A 22,009-nucleotide genomic window follows, 5' to 3' on the forward strand; every position below is an offset into this window, starting at 1 on the left:
TCAATCAGCCATAATCAACCATTAATCCATGCCATTGCTAAGGAAATTTTGTGCAATCTGCTCCATGAATAGCTTGGATCAAATTTATTATGCCTTCATCTCCCTTTGGGCCAAGCTTGGAATGCCCCATTTTAGAATCAGCCCAAATCTCTTGAATCAGCCCATTAAGTGCTTCTTTGATTTCTTGCATCTTGCTCTATTAATAGGCCCAACTGGAACATCCAATGGATTCTTTAATGATGCTTGTTGATTCTCATCACTCGTGTTTCTTCATAAATCTGACATAGATAGACTTAGCTGCCCTAAGTTGGTATTTTCTGCTATCTAAGTCATCAATGTGAGCAGTTGGACAAAGTTGCCATATATCATCTTTAGGAAGATAATTTAATGTAGCACTTTCCTCTCTTTCATAGTTGGTGGTGGCTTGGACATGCTCATGATAAGAATTTCCGGACTCATCCTCATCAATCATGTAGTGTCCTTTAGCCTTCAACTGACTTTGAAGCTCTTCTTCCTTATTGTTATCCTCTATGCTCTCATTGTCCAAATATTGAGTCATTGGGTCAAGTTGATGTTCAAATGGATGTTCATTCTCATTCTCGCCAATCCATTCTTCCATCCCTGCGGTAGCAAGAGTATTGGCATCTTTGAGCTCTTGATTGAGTCTATTCATATCTTGCTTCATCTCTTGCATGTTCTTATCAATTGATTTCATGAATGCTTTCATTATGTCTTCCAGTGATGACTGTGGTGCAGGTTGTGGCATTTGAGTAATGGATTGATCCACAGGTGCACGAATCGTTTGTAAGTTGTAAGTCTTGAGCTCTTGTATAGCTTGATGCATATTTTGCATGCATGCTTTGAATGTGTCTTCCAATGATAACTCTTGTGGAAGAGGCTGTGACTCTTGAGTGATGGATTGATAAGCAGGCGGTTGAGCTTGGTGATCAAACTGTGGATAGTCTGAGTGGTGCACTTCATCAAATTGGTGAGCGTAATTTCCTATAGCCTGAGTTGACCATGAGAAATTAGATTGGTTGCTCCAATCCGGGTTGTAATAATTGAATCAAACCCTAGACTGGAAAAACTGGTGTTCATTTGCTCATATGGAAAATTAGAAGCTTGTCCCCATGATGGACAATCACTATAATGATGATAAGGATTGAAGCAGTATGAACATGGCTTATGTGGGTAAAAATTTTGAGGGTAGTTGGTAGGAGCTAGTGTCTTATAACTAGGAGAGACATTAAAATGAAAATTCATGCTTCCCCCTCACTTTTTAGCATGCAAATATCCCACAGAAAACATTAACCATTTTTTTAAAAAAATATATATATATAAAAAAAACTAACGACTAACTAACACAAACAAAAAATAAATAAATAAACAAATAAATAAATAAATAAAACTAAAATTTAAAAAATCACAAAAAGGACCAAAAATAAAATTTTGGCAAAAATCTACGGAATTGCTGCCTTTGCTTTGAGTGCGCTCGATCGCGCTGATGTGCGCTCGATCTTGCTGTCTTGGCCCCGAGTGTGCTCGATCGTAGTAAGGCTGCAATCGATCGCACTAACAGGGGTGTGCAGAAGGTGCTACGGTAGAACTGTAAAACAAGCAAAAAAACAAAACAAAACAAAAAACAACAAGAAAAATCTTTTTTATTTTTTATTTTTTTATTAGTAACACGAATAACACAAAACAAATTGCAGAAAAATAAAATCCTAATTATAACTAGTAGAAGAATAAAACTAATTTAGAAATAGATTGGTTTCAAAAATTAAACAATTCTCCGACAACGGGGCCAAAAACTTGTTGTGCAAATTTATTTAACTTGCAAGTACACGAATCAATTGTAGTTTAATGGATTGCAAGTGCGAGGTCGAACCCACAGGGAATTGTGTTTTTGAAAGAGCAATTTATATCTAAACTAATTAAATCATAATCTAGTTCCAAAAGGTTTTTGATTTTGAATTTGGTTTTGAAATTAAAAGACAAACATAAACTAATTAAAATAAACTAAGAGATAAAAGACTAAGGTTTGGGAATTCACACTCATTGAATTATAACAACATACTTCCATATTTATTAATATTAATCTAAAGTTCTCACAATTAAAATCCTAGATATGTTTTACTATGCTTCAACAGTTAATCAAAACCATCCCATGTATCCATTCATTGCACAAATCACAAAATGAATCCAATAGCAATTAAATCATCAGATGTATCCGTAAATCACAAAAGATATCCAATCTTAATTGAAATACCAAATGTATCCGTAGAACAAATCACAAGGAATATCCAATTATTTAGGCAAATAAAATCAAGCAATCAATTGTGTGAAATTATCTTAAATCATCAAATGTATCCTTAAATCACAAAAGATATCCAAGAATCACTTCACACATTGAAAAGAAGTAAAACAATTGAAATATTAAACCTAATAAAATCAGATAAATAAAGACTTACATGAAAGTATTGATGTTCTTCATCGGTGAGACTTCATCTCCAACCTTAGTTGGGAATTTAGCTCCACATAAAAATGGGAATTTAGCTCCACATAAAAATAAAACCAAAATCTAAAGAAAACCTAAACTAAAAAGAGAAAAACTGTAGAATTTTGCTCTTTGGAATTCTATATATTTTTTTTGAATGCAAAGAAGTCTATTTATAGGCTTAGGGAAGTCCTAGAAGCCCAAGCTAACCTAAATAATTTGGAGGTCTGTCTCCCAGTCAAAACAAAAGTCTGAAATCGGAATATGATTCGTCCACATTTGTGTCCTTTAATTGTGGGGCGATTTTTGCATAGTAACCGTCCGAATTAGGAAAATCTTATTTCATAACGAATTGTATTAGGGAAAATGTATAACAAATCCTTGAGTCAACCCTTCAAAATTTCAATATCCTTAAGTTTTTTTTTTTTCGAAAATTTAGTCCCTAACTCAATTGAAAGGACAAAAAAATCCTTGCTGTTACAATTTTTTAATAGACGTTTGGAAAACTTAAAACGCACCGTTTACTCCATTAAAATATTAATTTTTTATTAATTTAATTTTAAAAAATAAATCTTAAAAAAAAAAAAAAATAGAATGTTGTCCAGGGGTGGCGCTGCCACCCTTGGCCACCACCCAACCCCTATGGGGTGCTCGTAAGCCACCCCAGGGGTGGCTTGCGGCCACCCCTTGGGTGGTTTGGGGTGGCCTCATGGGTGGAGGGGTGGCCTGCGGGCCACCCCAAACCCCCCTTGGGGTGGCTCGAGCCACCCCTTGGGTGGTTTGGGGCGGCTCACGGCCACCCCATGGGTAAAGGGGTGGCCTGGGGTGGCTTGCGGCCACCCCATAGGGGTTGGGTGGTGGCCAGGGGTGGCGCGCTGCCACCCCTGGCCACCCTTCTATTTTTTTTTTTTTTTTAAGATTTATTTTTTAAAATAAATTAATAAAAAATTAAAATTTTAATGGAGTAAAACAGTGTGTTTTAAGTTTTGCCAAACGTCTGTTAAAAAATTGTAACGGCAAGGATTTTATTGTCATTTCAATTGAGTCAGGGACTAAATTTTCGAAGAAAAAAAAACTTAAGGATATTAAAATTTTGAAGGGCTGACTCAAAGATTTATTATACATTTTCCCATTGTATTATTTTGAGTTAGCTTTCAAATACAGCTTGAATCACTTCAATCCGATATTTGAGCGGAAAGTTATGGTCAAAATACTAAGACGTGTGCAACATGTAAATTTGAATCCAATCCGAAATCTTATCCAATCTGATCTTTAATCTGATTTAACCTTTTTTTGGATTTGGTTAGACTTAACCACATCATGTAGGTCTTCTCAAAGAACGCTTTCTTCCAAACTTTGCATTTTTTCCTTTAAAGCTGTAGTTTTTCTTTATTGACCTACAAAACATTAAAAACACAAAACTAACACAAAATATTAAATAACGAGACAGCTAAAGGATTAACTAATGTAAATAAAGGGGTCCAAATATGGAATATTTGACACTTACCAGATATCATCTATGGTCCAGCTAATAGCTCCCTTGTACTCTCTCAGAACATCTAATAACTTCTCTTCTTGAGCACCAACCAAATCTGAAGCTACAAGCACAGGCAAAGAATCTGCTGGACCAAGGATCTTATACTTAAGATTGTCTGGTAAAGGCTTAAGTTCCAACTTGGGGGACTATGGCAATGCTGTCTCCCCATTCTCACTACTTATCACTAAAGCAGACTCCAAAATTACATCTGCTTCCTCAAGTAACTTGTCTAAGTCCAAATCATCTCCAAATTGAGCCAGGCATGCTTCCATGGGGTCCTCTATGCTTGATTCACTAACAGTCTCCTCAATAATCTCCTTAATCAAGCATACATTTCTCACCTCATCATATTCCAGTGGCTACTTTCTTATATCAATGATATTCAGATCCACTGTCATGTTCCCGAAAGAGATTTTCATCACCCCTGTCCTACAATTTATCACGGCATTAGCCATAGCTAAGAATGGTCGCCCTAAAATTACCGGTATTTGAATGCCAACATTCTGAACCAGTTTTGTGTCTAGCATGTTAAGTGCTAAAGTATTCATATTTCCAGTCCTTAACTTGCATGTTTTAATCCTTTGGTTTTAGTTAATTAGGTCATTTTAATTGATTTTTGTGTTTTCCACACTTTTGTAGCCTTTTGGAAGAAAATGAAGTAAATCTTGAAGATTTGGACTCAAAGAGAGAAGATGGGAAAAATAGGACCCCCTGACATTGTGATTGATCACAAGTTACCTGCGATCGAGCGTAATACCAGAGAAGACACAGCACGAAATAGGCCATGAACGATCAACTGCATAACAAAAGAGGATCGATCGCAGACCTGCGATCGATCGCACCCGTGCGCAGGAGACACCTTAAAGCTGCGGCCATGATGCTAATATTTCCATATTAGGGTTTTCCAACTCCCAATTGTAATAGGTTTTGAAACCCTACAAAATTCCTAGGTTTACTAGTTTGTCAAGGACTTCTAGAGCCTATAAATAGACCCTTAAGCCTCTAGAATAGGTATGCTTTGTAAGGAGGAGAATAGGAGCTCTTCAAGTTCAAGTCTCGGGTTTATTCTTTTCCTTTCTTTTCTTTTATTTTATGAAGATGTTTAATATCAACTTTATGTATACCTAATTTATTTAGTAGGGCTAGATCGAAGCCCTAGTTATGTTTAGTTAATATTTCAATATTGGCGCCTTTGTAATGATCTTGTTGTGCTATTTAACTTGATTAACACCTGCTTGCATGAATTCCTCATATGTGTGTGCCTGATCAACATATGCATGTGGTATGGACTAGTTAGTTAAATCAATTTGGATGGCCGAGTCCTGGATTTAATAAAAGTAACAAAAGAATCCACACCGCGGTTCTTGGGTTAATCAACATGGGGAACCGGGAGTATATGCCCATGCCCTAGGCCTCATGTGTTTATCGATTTCCATAGAGTATATGCTTTCCTAAGGAACAACTTAGTATACACCATGCTAAATTCCTTAGAAAAGAAAAGAGTTAGAGTATACGCCATGCCTAACTCGTTGCTTAGGGAGATCTATAGCTTAAGGAGTATATGCAATGCCCTTAGGTTGACAAACATTAAATATGCATAACATGATCAAAGTATTGGCATATTGTTATATTATCTAAATATAATTAGTGATAGATATCAAAGCCCTACCTTTTATTATCATCATTTAAAAAAATCAATCTTTGTTTTCCTTAAGGAATTTATTTTTAAGCAAAATTTAGCAATCCTCGTGGGAATGATCCTATACTTGCACTATATACTACTATGTAGACCTTGTGCACTTGCAAGTAAAACGTACCATTATTTACCTACTTATTTAGGTAGATATTTGGCACAACAAGTTTTTTGGCGCCGTTGCCGGGGATTGGGGTGAATTTTGTTTAGATTTATTTTCCTTTAGCTGTGCTATTTTAATTTTCAATTTTAAATTTAGTTGTTATCAAAAATCAAAAGGATTTTTTGTTTTCCCTAACTTTTATGTTTTCTATTGCAGGTTGCGGATTGGCATTCTGTGCTTGCGATCAATTGTCAGCCAAGTGCGATCGAGCGCAGTGCAACCGAATGCACCAACCTACGATCGAGCGCAGTTCCAAGGAGCATTCGGACCAGCAGCACTGAAGTTGCCTAATTGATGAAGCAATTCAGTTGATGCAAGGTCGTTGATCTCAAGCCTCAACCGTTATTCCACTCGATCTTGAAATTGAGCAGACAATTCGACAACGACCTAGAGACAAAGAAGAAGAGAGAAATTGTGATGGAAGATTTGCAAGAGAATCCAATTGGACCAAGACCATTAGAGGCAAATCCACCACGGGTGAGGAGATCGATGAAGTAGGAATTTGTTCCAGCAAACCGCCATCAACCCTCATGCATAGCATATCAACCGGAGGTGGAAAGCAGCTATTATATTTCTCCTCAAATCCTTAATGCATTGACTCACTTCAGAGGCACAACTACTGAGGATCCCAACTTGCATCTTAAAGAATTCTTTGATTTATTCAAGTTGCAACATGTCCAAGGCCTAACTCCAGAGAGACTCAGGTTAGTCCTCCTCCCCTTCTCTTTGAAAGATAATGCTAAACTGTGGTACAATTCCTTGCCTGCAGATTCTATCCATACTTGGGAAGAATTAACCACCGAGTTTCTGAAGAAGTTTTTCCCAACCCATAAGACAAAACAACTTACAAGGGAACTTCAAATGTTCCAACAACGAGACAGAGATTTGTTCTTTGAGGCCTGGGATCACTTCAATTCCTTGCTTCTAAAGTGCCCACATCACAACATCCCTCAAGATGAGCAGGTACAAATTTTTTATGAAGGATTAGATGATACTAACAAAGGGATGGTTGATTCAGCTTGTGGAGGAACACTTATGGAGAAGAGTAGTGAGGAAGCAATGGAACTTTTTGAGACATTAAGTGAGCATTCCCAGCAATTCTGCTCAAGAGGAAGGAGAGGAGTCAAAAGCAAGGGCATGTATGAAGTAAACCTCAGTGGGGGATCGCCCAATTAGATGGCTGCTGTAGAAAAGAAGTTGGACATGATTGTCAAGGCTATGACTGCACAGAAAATATCACCTATGCTACAGGACACACCAATCCAGGTATGTGCTATTTGTTCTCATCTAGTTCACACTACTGAGACGTGTCCCTTATCTTCAATTGCAGAGCAAGAAGAGGTGAATTATGTGGGACAAAACAATTACCCCCACAAGAACAATCCATATTCCAATACTTACAATCCAGGATGGCGCAACCATCCAAATTTCTCTTGGAGTAATAATCAAGGACAGCAGAAAGGGCCCCAACAAGCAATCCAACCAACTCAAGAGTCAAAGATGAACCAACTGCAGAGTATAATACACAACCTGGTAACTTCACAACAGCAATTCACGGCTGATAAAAAACAATTCAATATAAAGACTGATCAAGCCATTCAAAGATTGGAAGTGCAAATGGGCCAGATGGCAAAGGAGCTGAGTGAGAGGAAGCAGAGAGAATTTCCAGCTCAAATAATACCTAACCCAGGGAGTCACCAGCAGTTGAAAGCAACCACAGTCCTCAGAGGTCCTGTTCCTGCACCATCAAGGGCACTTGAGCCAAATTTCGAAGAGCTCAAGTGCAGCTCTTCACACTAAAAGACATTACAGTCACAAGTAAAAGTGTTTGAGCAATCCCGGAGCTCAAACACATCAACTTAAAACAAGTGGTACTGAGGCCACTGAAGGCGGTACAATTTTTTTTCTTCTTCTGTTTTCCATCATATCAATTTCTTTACTTTATATATGTCTCAATTATCCTTTGTGTTTCGTTTTCATTTTTCTTTTGTTTTGTTTTTTTTTAAAAAAAAATGAAAAAAAAAATTCTTTTTTTTTTTTTTTTCGGTTACTACGATCGATCGCACCAAGTATGCGATCGAGCGCAGTAACCGAATGTTGGCTCTACACATTCTGTCAGTGCGATCGAGCGCACATCACCCACACATGCACACCTCTGGCCAAATGCGATCGAGCGCACCAAGTGTGCGATCGAGCGCACTCGGAGAGAACAACACGTGACCTATTTGAGGTCATTTTTCCCCTAATCTCCCTCACAATCTCCCGGCGCCGTACAAGTCCCCAAAGCATCCAACTCCAGCTACCTCCTCTACTAACACACCTACACCATTTTCCACCACTCCAACCACCTCCACACCACCGCACCATCACTGCACGGCCCCATTCTATCCCACGATCATCACCCTCATCACATATCACACATTCCGTCCCATCACCACCCCATCTCCGAACACTCCCCCAACCTCCAGTTTTTTGCTTTTTCTTTTTGTAATTGTGGGTGTTCACCCACCCACATTGCCTCTATGTTGGGCGTTTCTTTTCTTTGCAGGGGGTTTTAGGCATCTTTTGTTGTATTTTGCTACTGTGGTCATCAGAAGTGCACACTAACTGTTCGACAAAAGTCCCCAATCAAGCTCAAATTGCCTAGAACCCGTGCTTTATCCTCCCGGGGGTCCAAGGCCCAAGCTATTTCTCCCCCACCCACTTTTAAAGAGCAGGAGCTATTGTTTAAGACTACCTTCGCCATTCGCGAAGACTTTCAAAACCATAAGGCGACTCAACGGGCGGTCGCTGAGTTTAAGCAAAGGGGACTCAAGAAGCTATTCAAACCAGTCACCTCCACCGCCAACCAGAAGTTGGTCATTGAATTCTATGCCAAACTTTCCCATGACTGTGACAATTCGGCTGCTCTCTCTTCAAAGGTGCAAGGCCAAGCTATTGATGTAACTAGAGCCAACATTGCAGCAGCACTTCAATGTAATGATTAGCACCCTCCAGAAGTTGCACATCTTGCCGAGCACTATGCTGATGCCCACCATAATGTCGGCAGCCGGTCTAAGCTATCTCGAAGGCTTTGGTTTGTGGACTCCATACTACACTGCAATGCCTTCCCCTTGGGACACAAAACTCAAAGGCGTGATCAATTTCTCCAAACCCTCTACGCCTTCCACAAAGATGCTTGGTACTCCATTCCGAACATCATTTGGAACCAAATACACAAATTTTGGAATGGAGTGCATATTGGAGGAGTAGAGTCCACTCACTCATGGGGGTTGCCTTTTCTATACCTCATCACGTATATTCTTCGAAAAAAGGGCATAAAGGGCACTACAGCTGATGAGCCAGTCACTACTACCCCAACATTTGGCATTCACCAATGGAACAAGAGCTGCTCCTACATGCCCCGAGTACCCCCAGCACCAGCAGCTGGTGAAGAAAAGAGCGAGGCTGAGCCAATGGCCAAAGATGACCTGGCAGCTGAGCCGACAGCAGTGGAAGAGGAGGAGGCTCCAATCATTTTTCAAGCTGCACAGTACCGCTCCATTAGTGAAGAGATGGTAGGCCTTCGAAGAAAGCTGATTGATCAAAGGGAGGCTCGAAAAGATAAAGCATTGATGGATCAACGATTAGCTGCCTTGGAAGAATTGATGCAGTCCATCCTTAGCCATTTGCCACCACCATCTGGAGCATCTACTTCTGGACAGCAATGAGCAGAGACCATAGTTTGGCTGAAGACATTAAACTTAGCGCTCATGGGAGGCACCCCTTAGTTTATCCTTTTATTTTGTTTTGTTTATATATGTTTTCAGTTAATCTTTTTATTTATCTTTAAATTTTGTTCATTGGGGGTGTGCTATGAGCCATGCTTCCCAAGATCATGTCAACCATCTCCCGGGTACATTCTTTCCCTTACTTAGACACATTGGGGACAATGTGTCATTCAAGTTTGGGGGTATGGACACACATGATTGTTCACACACTTTGTCCCAATTTCAAGTTATTTGTTTGTGTGCTTGTTTGTTCAAAAAAAAAAATTAAATTAAATTAATATATATATGCATGTTCATGTTTGCTCTAAAATTTTAAGTTGATCTAAAAGAATTGTGGCTTAAATTCATCAGTGAGCTTAAAATTTTGAACACATGATCTGATAAGTGAATCTGTTAGTTTGGTTACTTGTTGAGGACAGTTGAAAAAATCGCATGTTTGATCTGATCACACAAGCACATTAGCACATAATTTGTGAGGTATTGCCTCTTGGATGAAATTGGATGACTTATTAGATGACACTAAGGCATATATAGTGATGAAAAAAAAAAAAAAAAAAGATGTGAAATAAATGATCATTGATAGCTTTTCACTGAGTAACTGGACATCTTGCCTCAAAGCATTGAGTGTTCACGTCAAAAGGTGAAAAATGTTGATTTGATCAATGTCATGGTTAGTTGGCTTTGTAGCCTTTTTGACTCGAGTTAGTAGGTCCTTAGGGGTGTCTCTACACCTAATGCCCTAAAACCACCTAGTTTGGGAGTCATTGATTTAACACCAGCTACAAGGGTCAATTAGAAAGCTTAAGGGAACCAACATTGCACAACCTAACCAAAATATATATATATATGCCATTGTGTCATTCTAATAGGGATTCTAGTGAATTTTGAGATATGGAAACATTGCATATTGGAATGATTTGGAAGCCTCATAATTTTGTACTAATTTACTGTACACAAATTTCAAACTTGTGATGATTTAGCATGTCCTTTGTAAGTAATTGCACTTCGAAATTCCAATTTATTGTGAAGATGGAGTTCATCTTTTTAAGCTTGCTTATGATTGAAAATCATAATCTTGAAGTGATGCTTTGATTTTTGGAATAACATGAACTGTGCATGATGTTTGTGGGTAACATTTCTGGGAAACCCTCACGAGACTTCACTCGTCCTCTAGGGAATTCCTAGAGGTTTAAAAGGCTTATTGCATATGCTAAATGCAATCGTACATCCCACGAAAGATAGATTTATCTTTTTGTTTTCTATTTTTCCATTTCTGTTTTTTTTTTTTTTTTTTGTTCTGTATTACTAAGGGACTAGCAATATGTAAGTTTGGGGGTGTGTTAAGTGATAAAATATTCGTATTTTCAGCCCTTAACTTACATGTTTTAATCCTTTGGTTTTAGTTAATTAGGTCATTTTAATTCATTTTTGTGTTTTCCACACTTTTGTAGGCTTTTGGAAGAAAATTAAGTAAATCTGGAAGATTTGGGCTCAAAGAGAGAAGATGGGAAAAATGGGAGCCCCTGACACTATGATCGATCATAGGTTACCTACGATCGAGCGCAGTACCAGAGAAGACACAGCACGAACCAAGCCATGAGCGATCGAGCGCATAACAAAAGAGGATTAATTGCAAACCTGTGATCGAGTGCACACGGGTTGCGATCGATCGCACCCATGCGCAGGAGACACCTCAAAGCTGTGGCCATGATCCTAATATTTTCATATTAGGGTTTTCCAACTCCCAATTGTAATAGGTTTTGAAACCCTAAGAAATTCCTAGGTTTACGAGTTTGTCAAGGACTTCTAAAGCCTATAAATAGACCCTTAAGCCTCTAGAATATGTATGCTTTGTAAGGAGGAGAATAGGAGCTCTTCAAGTTCAAGTCTCGGGTTTATTCTTTTCCTTTCTTTTCTTTTATTTTATGAAGATGTTTAATATCAACTTTATGTGTAGCTAATTTATTTAGTAGGGCTAGATTGAAGCCCTAGTTATGTTTAGTTAATATTTCAATATTAGCGCTATTGTGCAAAAATATACCTAAATTAATAGGTAAATAATTGTACGTTTTACCTGCAAGTGCACAAGATCAACATGGTAGAATAAGGTGCAAGTACAGGATCATTCCCACGAGGATTGGTAAATTATGTTTAGAAGTAATTTCCTATTTAATTAAAAGATAAAATTCAATTGTCATGATTGAATTCAATAAAATAAAAGATAAACAAAAACTAAAAAGGATTAGGGTTTTAATATCCACCACTAATTATATTAAGCTAATATAACAATATGCCAATGCTTTGATCATGTTATGCATATCTAATGTTTTCCAACCTAAGGGCATGGGTGTATATTCCTTAAGCTATAGATTTTTCTAAGCAACGAATTAGGCATGGGTGTATACTCTAACTCTTTTCTTTCTTAAAGGATTTAGCATGGTATATACTAAGTTGTTCTTTAGAAAAGCATATGTTCTATGAAAATCGATAAACACACGAGGCCTAGGGCATTGGTGTATACTCCCGGTTCCCCTTGTTGATTAACCCAAGAATCGCGGTGTGGATTCTTTTGTTACTTAAGTTAAACCCAAGACTCGGTCATCCAAATTGATCCAACTAACTAGTCCATACCACATGCACATGTTGATCAGGCACACACATATGAGGAATTCATGCAAGCAGGTATTAATCAAGTTAAATAGCACAACAGGATCATCACAAAGGCGCCAATATTGAAATATTAATTAAACATAACTAGGGCTTCAATCTAGCCCTAAATAAAATATAAACTACATAATAAAAATAAAAGGGTGGAAGAGAAGAAAAACCCAAACTCCTCTTGATTTAGCTTTCAGTTCATTTCCAGAGCTTGTGCCTCTTTCTCCACACCTATTCCTAGAGGCTAAGAGGTCTATTTATAGGCTTTATAAGTCCTTGTTATACAAGTAAACCTAGAAAATTCGGAGTTTTAAGTCCAAGTCCAATTAGGATAAAGAAAACTAAGTCCAAATCGGAATAGGATTCGCCCAGAATTGCGGTCCTAACTTGCGGCATGATTTTGGCCTTGCTGCGCTCCGAATTGGGAAAATGTTATTTCACAATAATTTGTAGCCCTTTTAGTTAGCTTTCCAATTCCGCATGAATCACCTCAATCGGATATCTGAGATGAAAGTTATGGTTAAAATACCGAGACATGTTCAGAATCCAATTTTTCATCCAATCCGATTTGACTTCAATGTGAGAAATTCCGAATTGATCCTTTTCTCTATTTGATTAAACTTAACCATGATTCGCTAAGCTCAACCATATCTTCTAGGTCTTTCCAATTTTCCTTTTAAGCTTGTAATTCTTCCAGAAACGCCTTCTTTTCTTTCAAAAGCCTAAAAAACAAAGAAAATACAAAAATGAAGTAAAATGGCCTAATTAACCAAAACCAAAGGATTAAAACATACAAGTTAAGGGCTGAAAATATGAATATTTTAGCACTTATCAGGCACCATTGTAATGATCTTGTTGTGCTATTTAACTTGATTAACACCTACTTGCATCAATTCCTCATTTGTGTGTGCCTAATCAACATATGCATGTGGTATGGACTAGTTAGTTAAATCAATTTGGATGGCCGATTCCTAGGTTTAATAAAAGTAACAAAAGAATCCACACCGCGGTTCTTGGGTTAATCAACATGGGGAACCGGGAGTATATGCCCATGCCCTAGGCCTCATGTGTTTGTCGATTTCCATAGAGTATATGCTTTCCTAATGAACAACTTACTATACACCATGCTAAATCCCTTAGAAAAGAAAAGAGTTAGAGTATATGCCATGCCTAACTCGTTGCTTAGGGTGATCTATAGCTTAAGGAGTATATGCCATGCCCTTAGGTTGACAAACATTAAATATGCATAACATGATCAAAGCATTGGCATATTGTTATATTATCTAAATATAATTAGTGGTGGATATCAAAGCCCTACTTTTTATTATCATCACTTAAAAAAATCAATCTTTGTTTTACTTAAGGAATTTATTTTTAAGCAAAATTCAGCAATCCTTGTGGGAATGAGCTTGTACTTGCACCATATACTACTATGTTGACCTTGTGCACTTGTAGGTAAAATGTACCATTATTTACCTACTAATTTAGGTAGATATTTGGCACAACATAGCACAATGAAGTCCACAGGTTAATAGAACTTGTCCACCTTGATCAATACATCTCAATTATTCCCTTTGGGGTCTTAACAGACCTGTTAACCAATCGGAGTGTCATAGATGTGGGCTTCAATTCTCCCAACCCTAATTGTAAGTAGATTTAATAGGGTAGGAGATTCACACTTGCTCCCAGATCGAACAAAGCCCTTTCAATCCGACTGACTCCTTTCATGCAAGAAATGGCAGGACACCCAGGGTCCTTACTCTTGATGGGCAGCGTGCATTGAAGGATTGAGCTGACTTGCTCGTTGAGAAAAGCCTTCTTCGGGACATTCGTCCTTCTCTTGACAGTAATCAAGTCCTTCAAGAACTTTTCATATGATGGCACTTGTTGGATGGCATCCAAAAACGGGATGTTGATTTGGACTTGCTTGAACACCTCCAAAATGTCCTTAAACTTCCTCCCTTTCTTAGGAGCTTGTAGTCTTTCAGGGTAAGGCGCTTTGGGAACAAATGTCCTTGGGGGATCCTAAAAAATGAGCATAACTCCATAAGGCTCAGCATCTTTCCCTTTATTGCTACTATCTTGCCCTTGTGGCACAACAGGGTTCTCTTTTAGGAGAACCACTTGATTGTCCACTTGTCTCCCTGACCTAAGTGTGACAATGGTTGCACATGTTCCTCCCTATGCGCAAGATTTAAAGAATTTTCATCCACAAATTGTCCCTCAGGGTTGGGCACGGGCTGACTTGGGAACTTTCCCTTCTCTCTTTCACCCAAGTGATTTGCTATTTGTCTGATCTGACTCTCCATCTTATCAATTGTTTCAATATTTACCATGGTGGCATTTTTAAGCTCATTTATGGTGTGGCTGTTGACCAGAGTGGAATTCTTCAGCTCTTGTCTAGTCTGGCTGTTTGATTTTATGAATGCCTTTAGTGTGTCTTCCAGTGATGACTGTGATGAAGATGCTGGTGGATTGAAATGTAGGAGGTTTGCACTGGATGGGCTGAGCAACCTTCATTCTGCAACTATGGAAGAAATCTAGGAGGGTATTGATTTTGAGCATGATGAGGGGGCTCCTCCCTGATTCATCGGTTGGTTCTGCTTCCACGAGAAATTGGGGTGGTTCTGCCACCTTGACTTATAGGCTTCTGAGTAAGGTCCACTTGATTGCTTCCTATAATCATTGAAAGCATTCAGTTGTTCCATTGAACACTCGGCAAAAGCCGGTAAAGATGGACAATTTTGTGCTAAGTGCAAAGGACTAGAGCTTTTTCTCCGTGGATGCATGGTTTATCTGAGATGGAACATTTTTTTCCTAAAGGAGTTGTAGTAGCACAGATGGAACAACTATCAACATTGAATGCATTGGCTGTATTAATGGGCTGGCTCACTGTGAGAGAGTTGACCTTTCGGGTGAGGGCATCTATCTTCAACCTTAAATGAGTGTCTTCCTTCACCTCATAGATGCCTCCTTTCTTGGGAGCATGGATGGACTTGTCCTGACAACTTGAAAAATCTCACTGCTGCGAGTTGTTGGACAACTTATCTAGAGATTTGTAGGCTTCATCTCCCGTCATACTTAAGCTCCCCCATTCATGGACTCAATCATACTACAGTTGGATTGAGTTAATCCTTGGTAGAAGAACTGAACAAGCCTCCATCTCTCATATCCATGTGGAGGGCATTTTATCAGTAACTCCTTGAACCGCTCCCAACTCTCCCAAAATTTCTCATCCTCCTCCTGAGTGAAAGAACTAATTTCCTTTCGGCACTCCTTGACTTTAGATATCGAGAAAAACTTATTGTAGAACTTGCTCAACAGAATTTCCCAAGAGGTGATGGAGCCTGGCATGTTAGAGTCCAACCATGCCCTGGCTCTATCATGTAGAGTGAAAGGGAATAGTATCACATGAACAAACTCCTTAGAAAAATTCTAAAATTTGAACGTAGCGCACATGTCCTTGAATTTCTTCAAATGACTATAAGGGTTTTCCATCTCTAAACCATGGAATGCAGGTAAGAGTTGGATGACATGAGGTTTAAGGTCAAAATGCATAGCATTTGTTGGAGGCATTACTATGCACGAGGGAGAGTTTGTTGCAACAGGTGCAAACAATTCTCTAAGAGATCTAGTTTGGTCAAGGTTCTCAACTCTACCTTGCTCCATATTCTCGAGTATATCATGTTGTTCTCCCGTCTCAACAGGGGTTCTAAGATTTCTCCTAGCAGTTCATTCTATTTTGGGATCAAAAAGTGTAATCTCTAAGTTCAAAGATCTCCGACCAAGCATGCACCACTCAAGACGTACTAAAGTAAACTAATTAACAAACACAAAATATTCACACAAATAAGACAAACAAAATAGAAAATAAATGCACAAATAGAAAATAAAACAATAACAAAAAGGACAGAAAAATTTGGCAAATTTTTTTTTTCACAGTTGCTGCCAGTCTGCTGATGCTGTCTGCAAAGATGCACTCGAGCAGGTGTAAGGAGTGATCGAGTGCAGGCGTGCAATGGTCCATTGGAGATGCTGCTACTGCGTTGGTGCGCTCAAGTAGCAATGGCTTGCACTCGAGCGTAAGTGTGCAGTGCGCTTGAGCGTAGGTGCGGAATGGTTGAGCGCAGGTGCGGCTCACCTTGCTGCCTTGTGCTCGAGTGGGGTCGAGCATGCTGAAGTACACTCAACTGTACTGCGCCTGGTATGTTTGTCCGAGACTGCAAACAGAAACTAAAACAACACAAAAAAAAAAAAAAAAAAAAATGTCTTTTTTTTTTTTTTTTTTATATATAATCAAACCGAAACAATTAAAATAAAAATAAAATTGCAAAAAGAAAATAAAACAAAAATCTAACTAAACTAGTAGAAAAATAAAATAAATTAAGACAAAAATTTTATTTTCACAAACAAAAAAAACTCCCCAGTAATGCTGCCAAAAACTTACTGTGAGTTTTAAAGTTACTCGCAAGTGCACTAGCCGTTTGCAATATAGATTCGCAAGTGCAAGGTCGAATCCACACAAAATTGTGTTGTGAAAATTAATTTCTATCTAAACCAATTGCATTTTAACCTAGTTACAAATTTTGTGTGATTTTTCTTGCAAAAATAATAACTAAATGAAATTGATTAAATAAAATGATAAAAAACTCTAAGGTTTCAGAATTTACCTCACCAAATTAAAGCATACATTCTCATGTTTTGTTCATACAACCGATAACCAATTAATCTCTATGCATATTCTATTTTTTGCATAAAATTAATCCATTGAAGCATTCAATGAATCCATCCTTAACACAAATCGCAACGAGTGCCTAGTTGAAATCAACTTATCCAATGTATCCGTTTGATTTACGAATCACAATGGATATCCAATTTCAATCGAATGATTCGATGTATCTGTCGGATGAAACACATCGAATATCCAACATTTAATCAAACTAATAATCAAACAATCAATTAAAAGGGTTTAATCTAATAATTGAATTGAAATAGAACATTATATATATAAAAAAATCGAATTGAAATAGAACATCAATGGTGAGGCGTCATCTCCAACCTTAGCTGAAGGTTTACCCTCTCATGACTAAAAAAATCATCTCACAAACAATTGAAATCATTGAAACTAACCAACATACAAGAGAGAAACGAGTTCAGAGCTACAAAGTGTCAAAAAGTCAGAAAAAACATTGAATGGCGCCCCCTTGGTGCGTTTCCCTAGAAAAATATGGTATTTATAACATTAATATAGGGTTTTAGCACTTCCAGGTTAGACAAGTGTGCTCGATCACACTTGAAGTGCGCTCGATTGTACTTGTACATTAGGTCTCCTACGGCGCAGTGCTTGAGCACTGCTGGCTTGATGTTGGGCGTGAGTGTGCTCGATCCCAAGACGGGTGCACGCGAGCGCAGTTGTGCATGATTTCTTCTTCAGTGGTGCAGCTGTGCTCGTGTGTTGCTGTGGCCATGTTTGAGTGCAGATGCGCATGAACGTAAGGCTGCTAGGCTCGAGTGCACATGCGCTCGAGCACCAGTGTGGTGCACTCAATCCCAGCTTCATAAATGCTTTTCTTCAACTTCTTTGCATCTTCCACATTAAGACCGTAGTTTTCTTTTAGCAACCTGCTAAACACTAAAACACCAAAACTAACACAAATATTGGAATATAATAAAGCTAAATGCTTAGCAAATGCAAATTAAGGGATCCAAATATGCAATATTTGGCACTCATCATACCACTTAATTCTCTACTTCTTTATCCTTGAGTCACTAACTTTATGTTATTCTCATACTGTGAAAATCACATGTATATATTTTAGTATGCTAACCAAAATGCTCTAGCCAGTCTTGAGAATAATGTCAATAAAATCTAACTCAAGGGGAAATTTCTTATCTCTTTGCCTACTGACAGAGGATTTGGATTCTCTCTTGGAAAAAGCTTTCCCACAATGTTTCATGTGATTACCCAATGTTTTGAGGTTGTTTCAATCGATGATAGGTCTCACTCTTTGATACATCTAAGTAATCTACATAAGACATTTGAGTCCACAATTCCCTCAGAATTTAGAATCTAAGTCTAAAGCAGTATATTAAGGAGTTATTGGCTTTTCTTAATAGACAGTATCTTTATGAAAAAACAACTCCTTGGTCTATTTGGTTGTTGGGGATTATGCCCTACATCCCAATGATCTTAGATCTATGACGACATTTAATGTTTGTAATGAATATTTTTTTTTTATCCACTAATTAAATCATTTTAAGCATATGACATATATCGTCTTTTACATGCCTATTACCAATAGTTCATCATGCATGTGCAAGGTCCTAAGGATGACACTGAATATGGCTATGGGTGTGAGTAACGTTATTATCATACAAGGTCTTAGTCCATAAATCCTTGTATCCTTAAAGATATATGTTCACATTCGGTAATTCAATTTTGAGTATGACTGTTATACATCGAATCTTGGTGATCTACCTTGATCAATCGAAGCGGCGCCTTCGGATTGATGTGTAGGTGCTGAGACTCTGAGGCACTGAACGGACCAAGGATTTGTCTTTTCATAAAGATACTGTCTATTAAGAAAAAGACAATAACTCCTTTACAGACTACTTTAGACTTTGATTCTAAATTTTGAGGGAATTGTGGACTCAGATGTTTTATGTAGATTACTTTGATGTATCACCGAGTCAGACCTATCATTGGTCAAACTAAATCTCAATTCATGGGGTAATCACATGAAACATTGTGGGAAAGCAATTTCCAAGAAGAAATCCAAATCCTTTTATCAGTAGACAAAGAGATAGGAAATTTCCCTTTGAGATAGATTTTATGGATATTATTTTCAAGTCTCTGGCCAGAGCATTTTGGCCGGCATACCAAAATATATATGTGATTTACACATTATGAGAATAACATAAAGTCAGTGACTCAAGGAAAAGAGATAGAGAATTATGTGGCAGTATCCTCAGCCTTAATTCTGATACAGATGATTTCATGGAGGAATCGTAAGTCAACGTTAAGTAAGTCAAAGGGATTAATTGTTTAAAATAATATATATATATATATATATATATATATATATATATATATATATATATATATATATATATTGGAGTGCAGTCACAATTATTTAGTGAAATTAATTGTGATTAAAATATTATCATGTAACGAATGTTAGGGAGACATGATTACAGAAATATTTAAGCCAATAATTATTTTTTCTCCTTTAAGTCCCTCACCATGCTGATATAAGTTAACCATATTAAGGCTTTCTTGTTTAATGGGCTAAATTTTTTATTTATTTAAAACATTGGCTACAGAATATTTAAGGTTGGGTTTGGGATAAAACCCATAAGGCTTAAATAAGCATGGAGCGCATAAGGCTAGGAAAGCTTTCCTTGGCCCTATGCGTTGGACTATAGAAGAAAGGGAATGGGATTAAATCCTAGGCCCAGCTCCCTTGACAAGGGAGCAGCATCGCCCAGGGAGAATTTCTCCCTAGCCCATGTGGCAATGGCATGGAGGCTAAGGTGAAACCCTAGCCATCCATGCCTTCTCCTTGTCCTACTTGGACTCTTCTTTTGCTCCTTGTTCCATATTGCTAAGATCTAGAAATTCTTTCCCCTGCTAAGCCTATAAATTGAGAAGAGCCTAAGGTTTTCAAATCATCCCATCAAGTTCTCTTGATACATAGTTTTTAGAAATTTTCGAAAAATTATTAAGTTCATTGTGTTAACTCACGAAGAAAAAAAGTTTAAGATTTGAAGAGCCAAGCAAGAGCCCACACTCTCTTGGTTATAATCAGTCATTGGAGAGAAGATCTAGAGGTTACAATCAATTGTTTTCTTGGAGAAGAAAAATAAACATTCTTTGCTCATAGCCAAAGCGTGGCCGTAGATCTTTAAGTAAGTTATGCTTGTTCTTGCTATTTATTGAAATAGCAACCGTTCTTCATAAAGTTTTCTTGGGCATGGGAGTATGATTCCTTCCGGCTATGCAAATTTTGACTTGCATACATATTCCGAACTTCAGTGCCTTAGGGTCTTAGAACCTACACATCAATCCGAAGACACCGCTTTGCTTGATCAAGGTAGATCACCAAGATTTGATGTGTAATAGTCTTACTCAAAATGTAATTGCCTCAGTTACATTTACCGACTGCAAACTTTCTATGTTTAAGGATACAATGATTATGGACTAATACCTTGTGTGATAACCACGTTACTCACACCCATAGCCATATTCAATGTTATCCTTAGGACCTTTCACATGCATGATGAACTATTGGTAATAGGTATGTAAAAGACGTTTTATATGTCATATGCTCAAAATAATTTAATCAGTGAATTAAACATATATTTATTACAAATATTAAATGTCAGCATGGATATAAAATCACTAAGATTCAAGGCGTAACCCCAACAAAAACCCCCAATGTCACCTCTTCTTCTCTCTACAAAATGCTTGCACTTCACATAAATAAACTTTATCTTTCTTGATTTTGAAAAGTAAAAGAGTTGTTGCCCATATTTACTTGTTCTCATCACACGGGTGGGCATCTTACATAGGTGCTGGAAATAGGTAAGCAAATCAGATATCTGTGCAGTGGAAAATTCAAATTCCTATGCCCACGAACTTCTTTATGAAGAACATGTGAAAAACAATTTCTATCTAAAATTAAATTCCAAGAACGAAGGACACTTACTTGGATATCAATGGCCACACCTGACTTTGGGCAAAATTATTTTTGATTCTTCTTTCTCCAAGAACACATTCTTCCTCCTCCAAGAACACGACAAATCTCAAGGATGATGAGACCTCTAGATCTTCTCGCCAATGATTGATAATAACCAAGAGAGTGTAGGTTCCCCTCCAAATCATAAACTTTTATTCTTTATGAGTTAACACAAGAACTATTAATTCTAAGAGAGTTTCTGAAAATTAGTTATTAAGGGAACTTGGTGAGTAATTTGAGAACTTAGGCTCTTCTTTATTTATAGACTTAGCATGCTAGCAGAGGTTGAGAACTAACCAATATGGGACAAGCAGTAGTAGTAGTAGAAAACATAGTCCCACTAGTACTACTACGAGTGGACAACTAAAGCTTGTAAAAACCCTAGCCTCCACCTCCTTAGAAAGTGGCACATAAGGCCAGGGAAAATTTTAAGGTCTACTACATATTTTAGGGTCTTGGGCTTGAGTTTTATCCCAAGCTCTTTCCCATTGCACTCAACGCATAGGGCCAAGGAAAATTCCCTGACCTTATGCGTCCACCTTGTCCACTAGAATTTTGGGTTTTATCTCAAGCCCAATTATTCATACATGCATATCTACAATGTATCTCTTTAGCCCATGTTTTAAATAAATAACAAATAAATAAGAAAATCTATATTTTCTTAAATTACATCAGCTTGTTGAGCGACTTAAAGGGAAAAATAATTCCTGGCTTAAATATGTCTGTAATCATGTCTCTACGACATTCATTGCACAACAATATTTTAAACACAATTAATTCCACTAAATAATTGTGACTACACTCCAATAAATATTTTTGATTAAACAATTAGTCACTGATTTTACGCTATTGTCATACTTGTATAAACACAGGTATATATTTTGGTATGCCAACCAAAGTGTTTCGACAAAGGATTTGGATTCCCTCTTGAAAAAGGCTTTCCCACAATGTTA

At 37.7% G+C, this 22,009-nt stretch overlaps 1 protein-coding gene and 1 non-coding gene across 2 annotated transcripts in view; both read left to right on the forward strand.

The window, feature by feature from the left end:
* LOC132187911 (beta-glucosidase 11) overlaps positions 1-22,009 on the forward strand; it is an 80,160-nt gene that overhangs the window by 38,364 nt on the left and 19,787 nt on the right. The gene's annotated exons all lie outside the window — the stretch shown is intronic.
* On the forward strand, positions 15,488-15,591 carry LOC148584916 (small nucleolar RNA R71). The gene has a single exon (XR_015912766.1). It is a non-coding gene; the product is annotated as a small nucleolar RNA R71 (small nucleolar RNA).

Source organism: Corylus avellana, chromosome 6 (genome assembly GCF_965113065.1).
Source record: "Corylus avellana chromosome 6, dhCorAvel1.hap1.2, whole genome shotgun sequence".
NCBI lineage: Eukaryota > Viridiplantae > Streptophyta > Magnoliopsida > Fagales > Betulaceae > Corylus > Corylus avellana.